Genomic DNA, 14314 nt, shown 5'->3' with positions numbered 1-14314 from the left:
TACTACGAAAACCAGACTTCCAATTCCGAGCTTAGAAATCTGCACTCAGAACTCAAATTTAGACTTCTTATTTATGAAATTAGAGAAATAATGTTGAGCTCAGAGTCTAGAAATTAGCAACTAAAATTTATAGCTCAGAATTTATAGACCAGAACTCAGAACATAAAACACTGAACTCATAGTTCAAAATGCATAATTGGATTTCATAAATCAGATAACGGAAATAATAATGTAGAATCCAGAGCTTTGAAATAAGATGTCGAAGCTTCTAAGTGAGACATGAATACCTTAATAAGAAACTGAAAAAACGGAACTCAGTACTCAGAACTCATTGAACTCATAATTCAAAATCAGAACACCGATTTCATGGTTTGAAAAAAAAGACCTAGAATCCCGAAGTCAGAATTCTGCTCCCACAACTCAAAATTATACTTCTGAAATAAGAAATCTGAAAAATACTGTTGAACTCAGAACTAATGTTGAACTGAGAGCCATAAAATTAGCGATCAAAACCCTTTACTCAGACGCCGGAACTCAAATCTCTAAACTTAGAACTCGAAGTTCGACTTCATGCATCAGAAAAGAAGCACTCAGAGTATTGAAATTATTAATCAAAACTCATAACTTAGGAAACGGAACTCGTTGAAAAACAGACCGTCAGTTTCGAGCTCAAAATTCTGCACACAGAACTCAAAACTTCGATATTAGAATTCATGAATCAGAAAAAAATCAAAAACCACACCTCCAATTCCGAATTCAGAAATCTGCACTCAGGATTTAAAACTTAGCCCTCAAAATGAGACTACATAAATACGAAATCAAAAACCAACGTTAGACTGAGAGCCTTAAAATTAGCTATCAAAACCCATTACTCAGGAACCAGAATTCAGAACTCAAAACTCAGAGCTCGTAGAATCAGAAATTTCCGAAAAAAAAGAATTCTGAACCTTTAAAACAAAAAGGCAAAATTCCTTATTGAGAAATAAATATCTTAGAACTCAGAATTCAGAGCTCAAAACACGTAAATGGGTTTCATAAATCAGATATCGGAAAGAAGAATGTGGAATCCAAAGCTTTAAAATAAGACCTCAAAGCTTCTAACTGAGACATCAATACGTTAATAATAAAACTAAAGTAACGGAACTCAATACGCAGAACTCACTGAACTCATATTTCAGAATCCAGAACACCAATCTCATGGTTCGAAAGCCAGACCTCCAATTCCGAGTTCAGAACCCTCCACTCAGGATTCAAAACTTAGACTTCAAAATTAGACTGCATAAATAAGAAAACTAATGCTGAACTGAAAGCCTCAAATTTAGCAATCAAAAATCATTAGTCAGAAATCAGAATTTAGAACTCAAAACTCAAAACTCAAACTCAAAACTCAAAACTCAAAACTCAAAACTCAAAACTCAAAACTCAAAACTCAAAACTCAAAACTCAAAACTCAAAACTCAAAACTCAAAACTCAAAACTCAAAACTCAAAACTCAAAACTCAAAACTCAAAACTCAAAACTCAAAACTCAAAACTCAAAACTCAAAACTCAAAACTCAAAACTCAAAACTCAAAACTCAAAACTCAAAACTCGTAAACTCAAAACTCGTAAACTCAAAACTCAAAACTCAAAACTCAAAACTCAAAACTCAAAACTCAAAACTCAAAACTCAAAACTCAAAACTCAAAACTCAAAACTCAAAACTCAAAACTCAAAACTCAAAACTCAAAACTCAAAACTCAAAACTCAAAACTCAAAACTCAAAACTCAAAACTCAAAACTCGTAAACTCAAAACTCATAACTCAGAAACCAGAACTCAGAACTCAACACTTGGAACTCGAAATTCGACTCCAAACAAAGCACTCAGAGTATTGAAATTATTAATCAAAACTCATAACTCAGGAAACGGAACTCATCGAAAAAACAGACCATCAGTTCTGAGCTCAGAATTCTGCACACTGAACTCAAAACTTGGAAATCGATATTAGAATTCATGAATAAGAAAAAAATAACTCAGAGTTCGAAAACCGCACCTCTAATTCCGAATTCAGAACTCTGCACTCAGGATTCAAAACTTAGCCCTCAAATTGAGACTACATAATACGAAATCAAAAACCAACGTTGAACTGAGAGCCTTAAAATTAGTTATCAAAATTCATTACTCTGGAACCAGAACTCAGAACTCAAAACTCAGAACTTGTAAAATTAGAAATTTCCGAAAAAAAAGAATTCTGAACCTTTAAAACAAAAAGGCAAAGTTCCTTATTGAGAAATAAATATCTTAGAACTACATAAATGGGTTTCATAAATCAGATATCGGAAAAAAGATAGTAGAATCCGAAGCTTTAAAATAAGACCTCAAAGCTTCTAAAAGAGACATCAATACCATAATAAGAAACTAAAGAAACGGAACTCAGAACTTACTGAACTCACTGAACTTCTAGTTCAAAATCAGAACACCAATTCCATGGTTTGAAAAAAAAAGACCTTGAATTCCGAAGTCAAAATTCTGCTCTCAGAACTCTAACACAGAAATAAAATCTCATAACTCATAACGAAATTCGACTCCAAACATCATAAAAGAAGCACTCAGAGTATTGAAATTATTATTCAAAATTCATCACTCGGTTCCGAGCCCAAAATTCTGCACACAGAACTCAAATTTTGGAAATTAATCAGAACTCAAAATTTGACTTCATAAAAAAGAAAGCCAAAAACTGCAGTAGAACTGAGAGCCTTGAAATTAGAATTCAAAACTCATAACTCAGAAATCAGAATTCAAAAATCCCTAGTGAGAAATCAAAACCTTAGAACTCAGAACTCTGCTCTCAAAACTTAGAACTCGAAACTAGACAACATTCATCAGGAAAAAAGGACTCACGAGCTTTGAAGTTACAAATCAAAACGCATAACTTAAAACTTAGGACCGGGGATATAAGGTTTCAGAAATAAAAACAAAAATAACTCGAAGGTTTTAAATAAGAAATCGAGACTCAGCAAACTGAACTCAGTACTCAGTACTCAAAACTCAGAGCTCAAAACTTAGAATTCGAAATTTGGTTTCATACATCCGAAAAAAAAAGAACTCAGAGCTTCTAAATCAGTAATCGAAACTCATTACTCAGAACACGAAACTCATTATTCAAGAATCAGAACACAGATCTCATGATTCGAAAGCCAGACCTCCAATTCCGAGTTCAGAACCCTCCACTCAGGATTCAAAACTTAGACTTCAAAATTAGACTACATAAATAAGAAAACTAATGCTGAACTGAAAGCCTCAAATTTAGCATTAGTCAGAAATTAGAATTTAGAACTCAAAACTCAAAATTCAAAACTCGTAAATACGTCAATATTTTGAACTCGAAAATCAGAATTCCAAAAAAAATTTCAAAACTTTAAAAACAAAAAGGCAAAATTCCTAATTGACAAATAAATATCTTAGAACTTCTCTGTACTCAGAATTCAGAGCTCAAAACGAAAAGAGAGAAAATGAACCATAGAGCCTCGAAATTAGAAATCTAAACTCAAAATTTCTGATTCGAAAATAGATTTCAGAAATCAGAGTAAAATGATTAAAATTCGAAATCGATTCTCATAACCCAGAGGACGAAGCTCAGCTAGCTGTCAGTACTTAGGAATCAGAGCACAGATTTCAAATCTTGAAATCTCAGAAACCTGCACTCAGAATCAGAAAAAAGAACTCACGAACTTCGAAATTAGAAATTAAAACTCATAACTCAAAACTAAGGACTGTGGATATAAGGTTTCAGAAATAAATTTAAGAAAATTAATTAGAGTTTTGAAATAAGAAATCGAAACTCAGCACCCAATTCAGAGCTCAAAACTTAGAACTCGAAATTAGATTTCATAGATCCGAAAAAAAGAACTCAGAGCTTCGAAATCAGTAATCGAAACTCATAACTCACAATTTGGGAATCGATATTCGATCTCAAAAATCAGAAAAAAGAACTCAGAACTTTCAAATTTAAAAAAATCAAAATTCATAATTCAGAAAACGGAACTCAGAACTCAGTATTCCGAGTTCAGAACAGTGCACTCAGAATTTAAAACTTAGAACTCAAAATTAGACTTTATAAAAAAAAACCCAAAAACAATTGTTAGACTGATAGACTTGAAATTGCGCAATCAGTACTCATAACTCAGAACCCAGAATCCAGAACTCTATATTGAGAGCTCGTAAATCGTAAATTTCAAAAGAAGAATAACGAAAATAGAGCTTTAAAACAAGAAGTCGAACCTACCAAATGATAAATCAATACCTCAGAACTCAGAACTCTGCACTCAGAATTCAGAGCTCATAACTTTGAACTTGAAATTAGATATCATACATTAGAAGAAAAGAACTCAGAGTTACGAAATTGGAAATCAAAACTTAGAATTTAGGACCCCAAATAAAATTCCAGATCTCTGAAAAATTTATTAATTAAAATTAGGAATCGAAACTCGGAAAATGGAACTCAGTACTCAAGAATCAGAACACGGATCTCATAGCTCTAAAATCAGACCACCAACCAAGCTAACTCAAAATTAAACTTCTTAAATAAGAAATCCGATGTTTGTGAATAGAGTTACAGCAACATTAGCATTAATAGTCGTTCCACCTATTATCCATCCCAAAGTGGTATTTTGTATACATGGTAAGGATTTGCCAACTTCCTTGTTTGCATCGCGCAGGAATTCGAAAATGAATTTCATAAAAAATAAATTTTCCAAGAAAAATGGCGAAATGATGCCGCCAGACCAAAAACCGTCACTCTCTGAGGAAGCATCGGCTTCTCCATGATAACGTGCGGGTTTTCCGTCCCCCAGATGCGACAATTGTGCTTATTAACATACCCGCCGAGATGAAATGCATAGGAATACCAATAGGAATACCAATAGGAATAGGAATAGGAATAGGAATAGGAATAGGAATAGGAATAGGAATAGGAATAGGAATAGGAATAGGAATAGGAATAGGAATAGGAATAGGAATAGGAATAGGAATAGGAATAGGAATAGGAATAGGAATAGGAATAGGAATAGGAATAGGAATAGGAATAGGAATAGGAATAGGAATAGGAATAGGAATAGGAATAGGAATAGGAATAGGAATAGGAATAGGAATAGGAATAGGAATAGGAATAGGAATAGGAATAGGAATAGGAATAGGAATAGGAATAGGAATAGGAATAGGAATAGGAATAGGAATAGGAATAGGAATAGGAATAGGAATAGGAATAGGAATAGGAATAGGAATAGGAATAGGAATAGGAATAGGAATAGGAATAGGAATAGGAATAGGAATAGGAATAGGAATAGGAATAGGAATAGGAATAGGAATAGGAATAGGAATAGGAATAGGAATAGGAATAGGAATAGGAATAGGAATAGGAATAGGAATAGGAATAGGAATAGGAATAGGAATAGGAATAGGAATAGGAATAGGAATAGGAATAGGAATAGGAATAGGAATAGAAATAGGAATAGGAATAGGAATAGGAATAGGAATAGGAATAGGAATAGGAATAGGAATAGGAATAGGAATAGGAATAGGAATAGGAATAGGAATAGGAATAGGAATAGGAATAGGAATAGGAATAGGAATAGGAATAGGAATAGGAATAGGAATAGGAATAGGAATAGGAATAGGAATAGGAATAGGAATAGGAATAGGAATAGGAATAGGAACAGAATCATTTCATTTAAAGCTGAGGATCTAAGTTGAATCCGTGTGAGAACATGTTGTTCTCAATTTATTACAATCGACAATTTAAAGAAAATAACAAAAAGAAAAACATCGGAAGACCCATTGAAACGAATGCCCTAAAGTGAATGAAAATAGCGCATCATGGGCCATTTGTAAGCGGTTCGGTAGGTTGACAATTGACTCCACCGTCGATGCAACTGCTCTACCTTTCTGGCCCCATTGTTTGGTTTAATCTACGGGAAAGAGAAATACTGCTCACTGCTGAAATAACAACCGGAATGAAGAAATAGATCCTGTCCAATACACCGACAATGATGCCAGGACAATCCGACAAGGTTCGCTGGTGGAAGTATTTTCAAGTCGTTATTTGATTACAATTGAAGAACGAGTAGAGTAGAGTAAACGTTGCTAAGGGAATTAATGCTTCGTACTATCAGCTGTTTCGTAATTAAGAAAAGGAATAATTTATTTAGAGCTGGTTGCTGAAGGAAGACGAGGAACGAAATTGACGGTCGGCCTGGGCAGATTCGAAATTATAGACAATGGGAAATTGAATTTAACCAAATTTATCAGTCAGGTTTACGAAATTACTTAGACATTTTGATGAAAGTATGCAATTCAATTTAGTAATAGACCTACACCTTTTTCTGTTAACGTGGTACTCCACTTGAATTCTGTTCATTTCGAACAAAAACGTATTTGACCTGGCGGTTAGGCAAGATACCTTTTGCTTTCTGGCAAACTCCACAGTCTAGATTTATCCCACATTTCAACACTTCCAGTTAGGTGATATTCCAGACAAAAGAGCAAACTCCAGTCGCGATACTTTGGTTGCATAGTGGCAAGCAGATGAATGGCTAGCGCTTCACATTCATTGAATCCCCAAGAGGAGATGCATAAAAGTTGGGCCTGTGTCGAGCCCGGTTCGAAATGCAGCGGTCGATTGCAGCAGTAGAAAAGGAACTCCGGAGTGCCACGGATGGTCCACGAAGGGTAGTGGGTAGTGGGCGTGGAGAAGTTCCAACTAGGCGGTAATTCTTATTCAACATTCTGCCCTCGCGTCTGGTTGAACAACGCGCGCGGCAAACTCGACTCTCGGCACACACTTGTGGAATTGCATTCGTCAGACGGAGGGTAAAAAGCCATCAGCCTGTTTCCATACCGAAGTCGGAGCAGAAGCAGGAGCCCAACCGTTTCATGAAGCTACCGTGCAATTTCCACTCCACTGATGGCTGATGGCGACGACGACGACGACGATGACGACGACGACGAATGGCGACGACGAACGGAACGATGGCGGTAATGTGGTTAATGGATTCAAGACAGGAAAACCCGGAGAAATGCGATAGTGCGGCTGCTGGGAAGTTGGTACGCGGATCACTTTGACTGAGTTTTATGCTTCTGACGAGGCACGAATGCCAAAGCGAGCGAGCGAGCGATTTCAGAGAGAACAACAAAAAAAACACCACTCTGATATCAACCGCCCCCATCGCGAGGTTGGGGCTGCCGTAGGGGTCGTATCAGCATGGAGAAAATTTACATAATTTAAAAGTTATTTTACTTCTGTTTTATATAAATTACGGTTGTGGGACAGGGGGGAGGGGGTGCTTTTGGACGAAGTCATTTGGATTTTTATCATGAAAGTTATTACTGGGAGATCCGTAACGATATAACAATCGTTCTGAAATATTAAATGTGATACTGCGGCGAAACGTTGAATTCTTAGAAATTCGTGCAAGCGAATTTATCCACTCGAAAAACGCTGTAACGGATTATGAGGGACATTTGCCGTGCATAAAAATGGTTTCTTTGGAAATGAGTCACAACTTGTAGTCACACAATCAGAATAAACTTTAACACTAGATTTCGATTTTAATTTCCGAGCTCAGACTTCGAGAGTCAGAATTTAGAGCTCTAAACTCAGAACCGAATATTCGGAATCAGAGCTCTTTACTCCAAACTCAAAGCAAAGAATTCAAAACACAGTACTCAGAATATAGTTCTGGACTCAGATTCAGGAGCACAGAAGATGAGTTTTAAAAATTTCGAATCTACGAAATCAGAATTGAAAATTTAGAACTCGAAATTAAAAAGTTACAACTCTCGAATCTGACGTTAGGATCAATTCCGAAATTCGCATTAAAAACTGAAACCTTGGGACTTTGAGCAACAAATAAAAGCAGATAGCTGGGAACATTTAACTCAATCTCAATTAGGAACTCAGACATCCTTATTCAAGCCTCAGAGCTCTGAATTCAACTTTGTACTAATTTTCGTTTCCAAACAAAATCAGATCTCATAACTCAGTACATAGAACTCATAAGTCTGCACTCAGGGATTATAACTCAGTACTCAGAATTCCGAATTCGAAACTCATAGCTCAAAACAGTGAACTAAATATCAAGGAATCAGAAGCTCGAAACTCGAAATTCACTGCACTCTGATATCAAAATTTGAATGTTAGAACTCTGAACCAAGAATCCTAACCACTGAACTCAGAATTCGAAACTCAAAATTCACAACTCTGGGAATCAGTTGGCAGATAACTCCCAACTGAATCTGAATTCAGAACTCTGATTTCAAAATGCTGTAACATAACTTTAAGATAAACTCTGTACTAAAAAAAATTACAATAAATGAACTCAACATTCGGAACTCATTTTCCGAAATTCCAAATTCAAATCAATATTCAGATATCATTCTCTTCTTCGGGCCAGAAAAGTTTTCTTACCCTAGTGCGGGGTTGGGAATCGAACACAGGTGGGCTGCGTGGAAGGCATCGATTTACCACCCATCACGCTATACCCGCCCCATATCTCGGAAATTGAAGTTTACTGGTTTGATTAAAGATTTTAAGATGAAAACTCTGAGTCGAAATCAAAACTTCTGAATTCGGAACCAAAAAATCAACATTCATAACACAGAACTCTGATACAGCATTCAGAACTCGGGAATCAGTCAGTAGAAGATTCAAAACTCAATATGAATTTAAATTTTGATTTCAAAGTTCAAACCCCTCTGTACTAAATATTAAAAAAAACTCAGATTTTGAAGCATATTGAAGAACTCCAAATACAAAACCTAAAACACAAAAGTCAGATCTCATAACCTAGAACATGGAACTCAGCATTTAGAACTCAGAACTCAGGAATTATAACTCAGTGCTAGCTAGGCTGAGTTTAAAAAGTCATAGCTCGAAATTCTGAATACAGTATTCAGAAATCAGAAGTTCGAAATATGAAATTCACAATACTGAGTTCAAAATTCGAACTTTACAAACATAAATCTCATAATACAGCATTCAGAACTATGAACTCTGGAATCAGAACTCAGTACTCAGAAACTCGTAAGTTCATCTCAATTTTGAACTAAGATATCTTAATTCAAATCTCAGAACTCTGATTTCCACTCTGTACTATTTTTTTTAGAAAGAACTCCAACCTTGAAATACTGAATTGAGAAATCCAAACATAAAAATCAGATCTCATAAATCAGAACATAGAACTCATCAATCCGAACTCAGGGATTATAACTCAGTACTCAGAACCCATAGCTGAAAACAGTGAACCTAATGTTAAGAAAACAGAAGCTCGAGAAAGTTCTGCGATTTTTAGTACAAAGTTGAACTCAGAGTTCTGAGATTTGAATTCCGAAATCTGAGTTCCAAATTCAGATTGAGTTCTGAGTTTTCCACTAACTGGTTCCCGAGTCCAGAGTTCTCTGATATCATTTTTTTTCTTTTTACTTTTTACTTTTTACTTTTTACTTTTTACTTTTTACTTTTTACTTTTTACTTTTTACTTTTTACTTTTTACTTTTTACTTTTTACTTTTTACTTTTTACTTTTTACTTTTTACTTTTTACTTTTTACTTTTTACTTTTTACTTTTTACTTTTTACTTTTTACTTTTTACTTTTTACTTTTTACTTTTTACTTTTTACTTTTTACTTTTTACTTTTTACTTTTTACTTTTTACTTTTTACTTTTTACTTTTTACTTTTTACTTTTTACTTTTTACTTTTTACTTTTTACTTTTTACTTTTTACTTTTTACTTTTTACTTTTTACTTTTTCCTTTTACTTTTTTTCTGTTTCATTTTTTTATTTCTATTTTTCCTTTTTAGTTTTTCATCATTCTTTTTTCCTTTTTCTTTTTTTATCTTTTTCTCTTTTTCCTTTTCCTTATCTCCTTTTTCCTTTTTTCTTTTTGTTTTTTTTCCTTTTTACTTCAATCATTTTCCCTCTTTCTTTGTTTCTATTTCCTGTTTTCTATTTCCTATTGAGTATTGTTTCTGGAAACTATTCAACAAATCTGTTACAAAATACAAGAAACGAAAATTGTCATAGTAGATATTTTCATGTTTAGTAGGAATCTATGTTGGTTTATGTTGAACCTCGAGTTGGCATTCGCAGTTCAACACAAACTGTTAATGCACTGGTTCGTTGAAGACAAAACATAAATGAATCTTGTGAAGGTCCACGTTTCCGGTAAAAGGATTTCGAAAGTCACACGTGTTTACAGACAACACAAACTTTGTAAAAATACCCTTATTAGGAAAAATTCTTGGTTGCGACTAAAGTGACAACTGGATTTTCCGGGAGAACTACGCCCACAAAACATCGAAACAAGGCCTATCGGTTATGAAAGGATGACCAAATGGTGTCGTGACTTTGTAGTGGTCATCATAATCGCCCGATGTCAATCACATTGAAAACACATGGAATTGCTATTCATGTATTTGCATGAGAGTTTTTCAATCCAATAAACCGATATTTGATATCACAACAGTGACAGTGCTCTTATGAAACAAACTGTAATTCATTAAATTTCAAAGCCAGGAGCAAATTTAAAACCACGTCAATCAGTTGCATTGATACAAACATGTTATCCACCGATCCCTATTTCGAAACGTTGCAGGGGGCTACAAGTGGAAATGTGGAGGCCACCCGCCTAAGCCCTGATTGAATTTACGGATCGTGCACCTGATTATTGCTTTTAATTAAATGTCGATAAATCGTACTCATTTAATTAGAAAATTATGCATAATTAAAATTATTCGTCACATTCGGTTTGTGCTGGCAAAGGGGGCGGAGTGGAAGTTGGCCGAGTCACGATTTTCCACGAGTCCGTATTCGCTTCGCCTTCCCTCATACCAGCGATATCGGAGCGGCTGTCGGAGCGATATCAGTTATGGGTTTCGAATGTAGGGAATTCATTTCAGCAGGAACTTCCATCGAGGCGTGTGTCATGTTCGACAGCGTAGTCACGTAGTCTCCAGTAGAGTCACTCCCCGTCTCCGGAGAGTCCGTTCCTATTGCTTCCGAAATCTCGGAAAAAATAGCATCCCTTCACAATACCAGTAGTATGCCAAGCATTTTGAATTTCCACCAACCGGGCCTGGCCTGGCCTGGTCTGGCCCGTCCATTCCGATTCCGATGAATATGCATCTCCGCAGCGAATAGAACACCGCATGTGGGAGTTCACCGTGACGGTTCCAGGTAGCCTCTGAATCCCCATCCAATCCACGTATAACTGGCAGGCATCGCGTCCCTGTCGGGGTCTGTGACACATTTGAATTGCTTGCTGTTGATCTTTCGGTTTGATAGCTGTGTCCCCACCCCCCCCCCCCCCCCCCTCTGACATCACGACGACCGCTGTATCGAGGGGGCGCATCGGTTCTCCTGCATCATCCGGCAATCGGCATCGGGCCGGGAGTGAATTGCGCGATCTCTTTCAAACGATAACGCGAAATAATCACATTAGGGAGAGCGAAAATGTGGAGCCGAGATTCGCGTGGAACAAAAAAAACATACTCGGGTGCTTTGCTTTTTAGAAGCTGAAGCAGAGCTTAGCGGTGTGTAGATTGAAGCTGGCGAGTTCAATAGTTGTGTGAGTGTGTGTGTGTCGTTTGTCGAACCCGTCTCGTTATTGATTTCGATTCTTTCCGATCCGAGATTTGGTTAAATTGATAGTACAGCTCTGAGCTACGTTGATCCGGTGAAGTCAAGTCGGCAGTGGGGACGACAATTTGGATGCGGCCACGCGTGGGAAAATATGGAAATGTGTTTTATTAATTGAATTCATTTCATTTGTTTACTGTTGAAATCGGGTTTTATTTGAATGTCTTAGGGTCGATTTCGTACGTCCATGATTGGCTTTGTGGGGTTTGTTCAACATAGAATGTCAAATTATTTTTTCGAACCCGGTATAAATTTGAACCAAAAAAAACATTGCTTCATCCGCCATATCGAACTAGGATGATACTATTTATCAGATGTACAACTTTGCTTCCGCCATTTTTTCCAAAATTAAAAGCTTTCTTGCGAAAAAGTGCTTACATATGTATTATTCAAGGTATTGTCTGTCGCTAGCGACAACTTTCTCCCATCTGTAAGACGTGTGTAGGAACTGTCTTTATTTAGATCAAGGTGTGTATACCAAAGGTTAGCTTAAGATAAACTTATTTCTAAAGGGAGTGCTAATATGCCATTTGTTACATCTTTCCTTTTTCAATTAATTAATAATATACAAAATCGGGATGATTCGTCTTTTTAACTGTTCGACCAGATCGGGTTGTCCCAATGTTGCCATTCTCTTGAATACCTGTCAAGTTTTTCTCGGAATCCCTGCAAGAAAGTGTATCGCTGTCAAGTTGGGATCGCTGTGACGTTTCGCTTTGCTTTTCCTCTTCACTGCTGTCGCATTCTCTACTGTGGACCTCTGCTAGTATTGTCATTCGCCTAACGCCGACGTACAGGGTCCGGCACTCGAAGTGTAACCAATTAAAAAGGCCATAAAATCAGTTTGGAAAATTACTTTTACTTAATTCAAAGTACAAAATGTGTAAAACTAATACAAAATTCAGAATCAATTCACTTTTGCTCGATATAACCACCTTTTGCCTTGACTTGATGACTTGAGAGAGCGAAGGAGTTGCTTCGTTTGGCCGAATGTGACTTGCTGGTATTTTGGCCCACTCGCGGACAATAACTTTTTTCAGCGCCTCGAGACTGGTGTATCTTTTAGTTCGGACTTTGCTCTCCAAAATGGCCCAAAGAGAATAATCCATTGGATTCCCATCTGGTGAATTCGAGAGCCATTGTGTAAACGTGATGAAGTTCGGAACGTTGTTTTTCAGCCATTCTTGGTTCACTCGAGCTTTGTGAGACGGTGCCGAATCCTGCTGAAACGTCCATGGTCTGCCACCGAGATGTTTGTCTGCCCACGGCTTCAAAGCAACCTCCAGAATACTTTCCCGATAATATGTCGCATTTACCTTGACGCCAGGCTCGATGAAAACGATTGGAGAGCGCCCATCTGCGGTTACAGCGGCCCAAACCATTATCTGTTGCGGGTGCTGCCTCCTGGTGGCCAATCGATAACTCAAATTCTCGTATGAACGGTCGGTCAAGTAAACCCTATCGTTTTGAGAGTTTACGAATTGCTCAATTGGAAAAATTTTCTCGTCAGAAAATACAATGTTCGGAAATTAACCGCTTTCGACCAAACGAAGCAACTCCTTCGCTCTCTCAAGTCATCAAGTCAAGGCAAAAGGTGGTTATATCGAGCAAAAGTGAATTGATTCTTAATTTTGTATTATTTTTACACATTTTGTACTTTGAATTAAGTAAAAGTAATTTTCCAAACTGAATTCATGGCATTTTTAATTGGTTACACTTCGAGTGCCGGACCCTGTAGATGGTGAGAATTTCTTCTTATTACTCTATGTCCTTCTGAAACTAAATAGGATCTATCCTCTTCCAGCTCCCGAAGCACTTCTGCTGGCGCCCACCGATGCGATTTCGGATCCTGCACTAGAACTTTATCGCCTTCCGAGAATCTTGGTGGATCTTGTGCGCCTCTATCTGCATAGGACTTCTGCAACAGTCTTTCTCGTAGTAATGCATCTTTTACGTTAGTCACTACTAGAGATGGGCAAAACAGTTCATTTCAAAGAACCGTTCAGTGATGCAGAGTTCTACTAAACGAACTAGTTCTCGAGAGCCGTTCGTTCGTTCTTTTCATAGTTAATTTGCCTGTTGAATGACTAACCGAGATCTCAATTAGAACTGAGGTTTCGTAGATTCAAGAAGGATTGCGTGAGCAAAAAAAAAGGTCCGCGACTTTGAACTGAAGAACTACCGTTCTCAAAAAAAGGACTATTGATCATTCATTCTTTCAAAAGAACTAGTTCTTTTGAACCGTTCGCGAACGAATTGCCCATCTCTAGTCACTACCTTGGGTTTCAGCATGCTGAGTGTCATTGGTAAATCAGATCGGACAAGTCGACCGAAAAGCCTTTCGTTCGGCGAAGGAATATTATCATTACGTGGAGTGTTTCTAGCATGCAGCAGGGTCAGATTAATACCTGATTTATCCTCGAGCACTTATTTAGAATGTTTTTAGCCACCTGAACGAATCGTTCAGCCAAACCGTTAGCACGGGGAAAGTGTGGACTTGAAGTTTGGTGTTCGAAACCCCACGATTTCGAAAACTCCCGGAATTTTTCTGAACAGTATTGTGGGCCGTTATCTGTTTCCAGAACTTGTGGAATCCCATGAATTGAGAACCATGATTTTAGCTCACGAATGACATTTTCA

The 14314-nt window shown here is 37.0% G+C and overlaps 1 protein-coding gene across 4 annotated transcripts in view; it reads left to right on the top strand.

The window, feature by feature from the left end:
- The window catches only part of LOC131425765 (uncharacterized protein DDB_G0283357), a 505552-nt gene that overhangs the window by 381380 nt on the left and 109858 nt on the right, over positions 1-14314 (top strand). The gene's annotated exons all lie outside the window — the stretch shown is intronic.

The sequence above is a fragment of the Malaya genurostris genome, chromosome 1 (genome assembly GCF_030247185.1).
Source record: "Malaya genurostris strain Urasoe2022 chromosome 1, Malgen_1.1, whole genome shotgun sequence".
In the NCBI taxonomy this organism is placed as follows: domain Eukaryota; kingdom Metazoa; phylum Arthropoda; class Insecta; order Diptera; family Culicidae; genus Malaya; species Malaya genurostris.
The sequence above is the reverse complement of the archived record's forward strand: the minus strand, read 5'-3'. Positions and strand labels throughout refer to the sequence as shown.